The sequence below is a fragment of the Erinaceus europaeus genome, chromosome 3 (assembly GCF_950295315.1).
Source record: "Erinaceus europaeus chromosome 3, mEriEur2.1, whole genome shotgun sequence".
Classification (NCBI taxonomy): domain Eukaryota; kingdom Metazoa; phylum Chordata; class Mammalia; order Eulipotyphla; family Erinaceidae; genus Erinaceus; species Erinaceus europaeus.
The window spans coordinates 153,865,856-153,874,223 of NC_080164.1; positions in this window are offsets into that span (position 1 = coordinate 153,865,856).

Below are 8,368 nucleotides of genomic sequence, written 5' to 3' on the forward strand. Positions count from 1 at the left end.
ACACTATGATTTTCTTTTCATTTTAATCCTGAAGTTAAGGATTATGATAAAGACACACATGAAAATGTGGGAGTGGATATTGTTCTGATTTTCTGTGTGTAAATGAATAAATAAATAACTTTTCTGTTCCCACAGAAAACTAATCTATCCAAGTCAGACCAATCAAACAAATACCCTAAACAACAAAAGCCCTGGAACAAAAAATGACTCCTTCCTAGGATTTAACTATACTCTTTTATTCGAAACTAGATTTGGAGAGCCATCTGCTGGTAAATTGATGAGTTGTCTAAAATTTATTTTTCAACAGATTTACAGTTAGGATTGCCAGATAATTCACAGGATGCTTAGTTGAATTTTAATTTTAGATAGATAAGTACATTTTTAGCTTAAGTATGTCAGCATAGTACTTGTTCCATATGCCAATGCTACCTTGTTTTGAATCTACAATTATATTCTTTCAAGTGATTCAAAAATGTTTTTGATCTAGATCGTGTAATTATGTAGGAATATTTTATTCTTATATTCCCATGTCCCAGCATGAAATGTTTGCCTTCCCATTCTATGTTATATTTGGCTCCTTGTCATTTCTTAATTGACTCTTCTTCCTAGACCGTATATTTTTTTTTCCTGCTGCTACAGTCCTATATTTAAGGAAACTGGGTCAATTATAACTGCAAAATGAAAACTCAAAAGAGAATTCATTTTATTCTCTATAGTATAGTAATTGAATACTCTAATTAAATTTTAAGAGGTAAAAAAGATATACACACTTATGATTTATTTTTGATCTTTAAATGTTTAAATTTAAATCTTGTAAATTTAAATTTGTGTTTTGAATTATTATCTATACTTGCGTGTAGTTTTGTTTGTTTTGTTTTGTTATTAATATAAAGAGTAGCTGAGGAGGTGGCTCAGAGGTCAAGTGTAGGAATTACATACACCAAGCCCTAGAAGCAAAGCTATGCTCTGACTGCTCTCCTCTGTTTCTTAGTAAAATAAACACAAAAGACTATTCAGTGAAAATCCCCCACCTGTTCAGGCACTCAGATGTTCTTTGCAGGGGCAAACAATATACTCAATATGATCTTCTGGTGTTTTTGTTTGCTTGTTTTTCCCTCCAGGGTTATCACTGGGGTTCAGTGCCTGCATGTTGAATCCATTGCTCCTGGCCACCCCCCCTTTTTTTTAATAGGACAGAGAGGAATTAAGAAAGGCTAAGGAAAATGGAGAAGGAGAGAGACACCTGTAGCACTGCATCATCACTTGTGAAACTTCCACTCCTACCAGTGGAGACTAGGGTCTTGAACCTGTGTCCTTGTGCATGGTTATGCATGGGTACACCACCACCTGGCTGCCTTCAGTCAGTTCTTAAGGAGAGACATTTTTTTAAATTTCTTTACTGGGGAATTAATGTTTTACATTCGACGGTAAATACAATAGTTTCTACATGCATAACATTGGCCAGTTTTCCATATAACAATACAACCCCCACTAGGTCCTTTTTTTCCCCCTATTTTTCTTTCTTTTCTGTATAAATTTTTTTTTATTTCTTTATTGTGGAATTAATGTTTAACATTCTATAGTAAATACAATAGTTTGTACATAACATTTCCCAGTTTTCCATATAAAACAATACAACCCCCACTAGGTATTCTGTCATCTTTCATCCTCTATTCTCCCCACCCCTGACCCATCCACTCCAGAGTCTTACTTTGGTGCAATATGCCAATTCCAGTTCAGGTTCTACTTGTGTTTTCTCTTCTGATCTTGTTTTTCATCTTCTTCCTGAGAGTGAGATCATCCCAGATTCATCCTTCTGTTTCTGACTTATTTCAGTTTACATGAATTTTTCAAGGTTCATCCAAGATCGGCTGCAAACGGTGAAGTCACCATTTTTTATAGCTGAGTAGTATTCCATTTTGTATATATACCACAACTTGCTCAGCCACTCATCTGTTGTTGGACACCTGGGTTGCTTCCAGGTTTTAGCTATTACAAATTGTGCTGCTAAGAACATGTGTACACAGATTTTTTTTTTTGGATGGGTGTGTTGGGTTCCTTAGGACATATCCCCAGGAGAGGAATTGCAGGATCATAGGGTAGGTCCATTTCTAGCCTTCTGAGAGTTCTCCAGACTGTTCTCCACAGAGGTTGGACCAATTTACATTCCCACCAGCAGTGCAGGAGGGTTCCTTTAACCCCACAACAAGGAGAGACATTTTTAAGTGAGAGTATATATGTATTGCCTGTCAGGGAAAAAGAAGGCTCCATCAGTGACAGTAAGAGATATTTCTTCCTCATGGATTTAATTTAATGGTTTAATTTTTATTTTGCCTATTTATCAAATAATGAGAAAATATATACTCTTAACTATTACTTGTGTCTGAATGATTGCCTATTGTAAAATCCAATTAGTTAAAAACTTAAATTATAAAATATCACAAGATGGAGTTATTGCTCCATAAGTGTGGTAAAGAGAGTGAGAGAAAGAACTTTTTGTTTCTCTGGGCATCTTTACCTCTCTATCTTGTTCCCTGTCTTCAATCATTTATCAAATAATGTGAGGCACATTCAAAGGGCCTGTGTTCAAATCCCAGCTTAATCTCTCCTGCCTATGATTCTGAATTAAGTTAACATCTAGGAAATATAGGTTCACCTATAAATCCAAGCCTTTGTTTTTGTTATGAAGATCATATTAAAAAATCAGCATAGTTATGGTCCAGGAGGTGGTGCAGTATATAAAGCACTGCACTCTCAAGTGTGAGGTCCCGAGTTCAATCCCCGGCAGCACATGTACCATCGGGATGTCTGGTTCTTTCTCTCTCTCCTCCTCCTCTTTCTCATGAATAAATAAATAAAAGTGTTTTAAATGAAAGGAAGAAAGAAGGAAAGAAAGAAGGAAGGAAGGAAGGAAGGAAGGAAGGAAGGAAGAAAGGAAATCAACATAGTTGAAATGACAGTGCCCTCTACTCCAAGGCACCAAGAATACATCTGCAGTTCAGAAAGTTGTGCTTCATTCATTGCACTGAAAGAGCATTACACCACATGGAACACACAGAGGTTTTAGTAAGAGTCTGATGATTTGGGGGAAGATCCAACGAAGCAGTGTTCATTCTGGATTGAATGTTGTCAGGATGCAGCTACAATATTAATTCATGGAGAGAGCAGGCTAAAGTGAGGTGAACATTCAAGAGGCCAAGAAGCAGTAGTGACATGAGTAATTTTAGCTGGGAGAGAGAGCTATTTCATATTTTGTGACTTGCACAGTGACTTTGATTTTGTCCGTGCTTAGACACAATTATGTAGTAGCCTTGTTTTGTCTCACTTTCTCATGATCCCAGAATGACCTTCACTGATTTTGGTGTTCTTTGAGACTGATTGTGTCTAATAGGAGACTAACTCAGTCAGTACAACTTCTGAGCATGTTAGACAATAACTCCAAGTTGAAGGCCAAGTTCTGGGTATTGGAAATAGCTTTTTCTTTTCTCTTCTTTTCTTTTCCTTTCTTCTTTTTTTTTTCTATCTCAGAGAGAATCTAGCACTTTGTAGATGTTCAATAAAATATAGTTACAGCTGGATTGCATTCAAGTTACTTGATGTCATATAGTTCTCACGGGTCACTGGACCAGAAATGAGTTTCTAGAGGGGAGGAGTCTTATTTCATTAAACTGTTAGCCTCTCTCATATGAAATAGGTGTTTCATACTGCTGAGACAATGACTGCTTCCCACAGCCTTGATCTCTGTGCCTCTGCCTTCCTCCTGCTCTCTGTTCTACCTCCCTTTTCTCTTTCTTAATCAGCTCTAGTCAACAAATGCATTTAAGGTTCATGAAGCAGTGATTTCTGTGGCTCAGTCACAGAATGTTATTGCTGTGCAGAGGTCAGTCAAAACAAAAGTTTCATTTTTTATTCTCCCAAGCACTTAAGGTGTGGGGAAGGGCAATTTGAGGTACAGAGGAACTTTTATTTAAAACCTTCACTCTTTGGGAAGCCTGTTGTCTTCTTTCCCCAAAACTTTATGCCCACCCTATGGGCCTGCTAGTTTGGTCCTCTCACTTTTCTCTTCTCTATTCTGCACAAGGCCACACCTCCTACTCCACATCTTAGCTTCTGATTGATTTTCCCTGCTTCTAGTTTCTCTTGCTAAGATGGATGAAAGTGGGTTTCATTTTCCTGTAATGATGGACTTCACTTATCTTGTCCTTTTTTAAAAAATAACAATTAAAAATAAGCTTTAGTTTCATGAGAGTGAATGAGAGAGACCAGACCATGACCCAGCTCTGGCATATGGTAGTACTAGGGATTGAACTTGGGATCTCTTGAGTCTAAAGCATGCAAGTTTGTTCTTCCAACTCTGGAAGAAATCTCCACAACTTTTTTTTTCATTTAATTTAAATTTTAATTGAAAAAAAAAGTGTTTGTGGGAGAGAAAGACAGCCACAGAAAGTGGGGGGAATCTGCTCTACCCTGTTATAGGGTGCCTGGTGATCAAGCCTGGGGCCTCTCACATGTAAGGTAGGTGTTCTACTGATGAGCCACTTCAAATTTTCAAATCATTGTCTCCACTGTAAAGAACAACAACAAAAATTCTGGAAAAAATATGCAAAAACAATGGATGTATCAGGGAAAAAGTGGTATGGATTTAAAAAGTAGAAGAAAAGAAGATGAAAGAAAAGAAAAGGAAAAGAAGAGAAAAGAAAGGAAAAGAAAAGAAAAATGAAAAGAAAAGAAAAGAAAAATGAAAAGAAAAGAAAAGAAAAGAAAAGAAAAGAAAAGGAAAGGAAAGGAAAGGAAAGGAAAGGAAAGGAAAGGAAAGGAAAGGAAAGGAAAGGAAAGGAGTCTAGGGCCAGAAACCCAGACAGGTCATCTGGACATAGAAACCACCTTTGTGGTCCGGGAGGTGGCGCAGTGGATAAAGTGCTGGACTCTCAAGCGTGAGGTCCTGAGTTCAAGCCCTGGCAGCACATGTACCAGAGTGATGTCTGGCTCTTTCTCTCCTCCTATCTTTCTCATCAATAAATAAATAAAATCTTAAAAAAAAAAAACAAAGAAACTACCTTTAACTACCTTTGCCCTAAGGGTGGTTGATGAGCCCAGTGAATATGAACTTCCACTAAGATGACCTTAACAAGCCAGGAGGCCAGTTGTGAAGGCACAGCCTCTGCAGAAAATGCAAAGAGACCTCCTGCCAAAGTAAACTGGGAGCCCAAAGGGCTACACCCTTAAGGTAAAACTGAGCCAAAAGTAGATGAGCCCTCTGGCAAATTTTCTGTGTGGATTAGAGAATCCAAAGTCTTGGACCAGTTGGTTTTGACTCGGTTGTGCCCCTAGGGACTAGACAAAAATAAGCACAAGTCTTCTTTGGAGGAAAGAACCTTTCATCAAGGGTTCAAATTATTCCTACAAATAATATTTCAAGTAAACTGGACAGCACATCAAGAGAATGAAAACACAAAGGAACAATTTACTATTAAATAGCAATGAAAATCCTGTTCACCACTGAAATGAAAAAAGTAAGACCTTATTAAATGGCAACAAGTATGAAGACTTGAGTTAATCCTTAGCTATGAGGTTATTAATCGTAGCATGTAGTTGTGAAAGAGGTGCATTAACAGTAGTTTAGTGGTGGATGGAGCTAATAAGAACTTCTCTCCATTAGGTACCAGCTGTATAAGGATAGTCAGTGCTAAAGGAATGGTAACATCAGAGGTGGGACAGTGCATCAAGTTGAACACACACATTACCATACACAAGAACCCCCGTTTGAATCCTTGTTCCCCATATACAGAGGGGGAGCTTCATGAGTGTTGAAGCAGGACTGCAGGTGTCTTTCTCTCTCCCTGTCTATCCCCCCTTCCCCTCTCAATTTCTCTCTGCCGTAAGTAATAAAATAGAAAGGAAAAAAATAGGAAAAAATGGCCACCAGGAGCAGTAGATTCATAGTGCCAGCACCAAGCCCCTGTGATAACCCTGGTGGCAATTAGTAATAATAATAATGATAATAATACTAAAGAATATTAACATTTCTCAGGATAGTAAGATAAGTAAAATGGGGGTGGGTGTCTGAAAACTGAAAAGTGGTGAAGTCATGTTGGAATTATTTTAAAAGATGTACTTATGGAGCCGGGTAGTGGTGCTTCTGGTTGAATGCACATATTACCACATGCAAAGACTTGGCTTCAAATCTCCAGTCCCCACCTACATGGAGGAAGTTTCATGAATGGTGCAGCAGTGCTGTGGGTGTCTTTTTCTTTTCCTCCCCATCTCCCCTCTCAATGCTCTCCGTTCTCCACTGCACCACCTCAGGGACCACTCAATGCTCTCCGTTCTCCACTGCACCACCTCAGGGACCACTCAATGCTCTCCGTTCTCCACTGCATCACCTCAGGGACCTCTCAATGCTCTCCGTTCTCCACTGCACCACCTCAGGGACCACTCAATGCTCTCCGTTCTCCACTGCACCACCTCAGGGACCACTCAATGCTCTCCGTTCTCCACTGCACCACCTCAGGGACCACTCAATACTCTCTGTTCTACCAATAAAAAATAAAATAGAAAAAAATGACCATCAAGGGTGGTGGATTTATTGTGCAGTTCATGAGTCCCTGTAATAATCCTGGTGGCAATATAAAAATATATTTTTATGGTAGGGGGGGCAGGCAGATCTCTAGCATATGCAGTGAAGAAGATAGCACCTGGGCTTCATATACGCAAGAAATGTGTTCTGCTAGCTAAGCTACCTCCTGGGCCAGCATTTAAAAAGAAAATGGTAGCTGCCCAGGTGTATAGTAACAGATGAGTGGCTGAGCAGGTTGTGGTCTATATACACAATGGAAGACTACTTAGCTATTAAAAATGGTGATTTTACCATTTTCAGCCCATCTTGTATGGAACTTGAAGGAATCATGCTAAGTGAGATAAGTCAGAAACAAAATCATGAATATGGGATGATCTCATTCATAGGGAGAAATTGAAAAACAAGATCAAATGAGAAAACGCTAAGCAGAACTTGGACAGGAGTTGGTGTATTGCACCGAAGTAAAAGACTCTGGGGTCGGAGGGCGGGGGAGGATAGAGTTCAGGTCCTGCAACATAATGGCAGATGAGGACCTAGTGGGGGTTGTATTGTGGAAAACTGGGAAATGTTATGCATGTACAAACTATTGTATTTACTGTTAACTGTAAAACATTACTCCCTCAATAAAGACAAATAAATAAATATAAACTGGCATCATGAAATTTTGTAGGCATAGTTTTACCACTCTGGGTTACCTTTTTATTCAACTAGAGAGACAGAAGGAGAGAGAGAGATATCATAGTGTCCCAGCTTCCTCTAGTAGCAGAGCACCCATCTGATGCTAGGACTCAAGCTCAGGCTTCATGCATGACAAAGCACAAGGTAAGCTATTTCCCTGGATCCATTTTGAAATTCTTAAAGAAGCATTGACTTGTTCTAGATGGTTCCATTTAACAAATTAAAAGTATATGGTTGTGGTGGTGGGGTTAGAGTGTTACGCAGAAGAGTAAGAAATATTACATATGTACCAACCACTGTATTTACTGTTGAATGTAAACCATTAATCTCAAAAAAAAAAATTTTTTTTTTAAAAAGAAGACTCCAGCCCCCAGCCCCCACCTGCAGAGGGGAAGCTTCACAAGTGGTGAAGCAGGGCTGCAGGTGTCTCCTTTCTCTCTCCCTATCTCCCCCTTCCTCTCAATTTCTGGCTGTCTCTATCCAATAAATAAAAGATAATTAAAAAAAGAAGAAGACTCCCCCAACCTAATAAAAAATGTTTAATATATCTGAAAACACTTAAAAATGAAAAAAAGAAGAATACTATGAGGAATACTTAGATTGAGAGGGAGAAAAAGCCTCTAACAATGAAATAAAAATCACTTATTTGAGTCTTAACACAAAAAAAGAAAAAGTCATGGGACACTCAAGGGAGTACTGCTCAGCAGTTAAAAAAAAAAAAAGACTAGATTGTGTCCTTTTGGAACAAAATGAATGGAACTGGCAGTGATTAGGTAACTTTATTTGAGCATACACAAGCCAAAATAGGGTTAAGTAGTGTCCCTTGTGTCAGCAAATTTCTCACTGGCCAAAAGAAGGTGGTGGATTGGCATTTCAGGAGGCAATCCACAGAAAAAGACAGTGATGGACAACTATTGGATGATTTCGCTGATATGTAGAATATAAAGAATTAAAACACATGAATATATATATTCAATCCATATGTGTGACCTTGGGAGAACTATGTTGGTCACTGCTAGAGGAGCATGGGGCACAGAATTTTGATGGTGGGAGTGGTGTAGAATTATACTATCTTATAATCTTGTAATTCACTAACAAAAAATGTAGTAATAT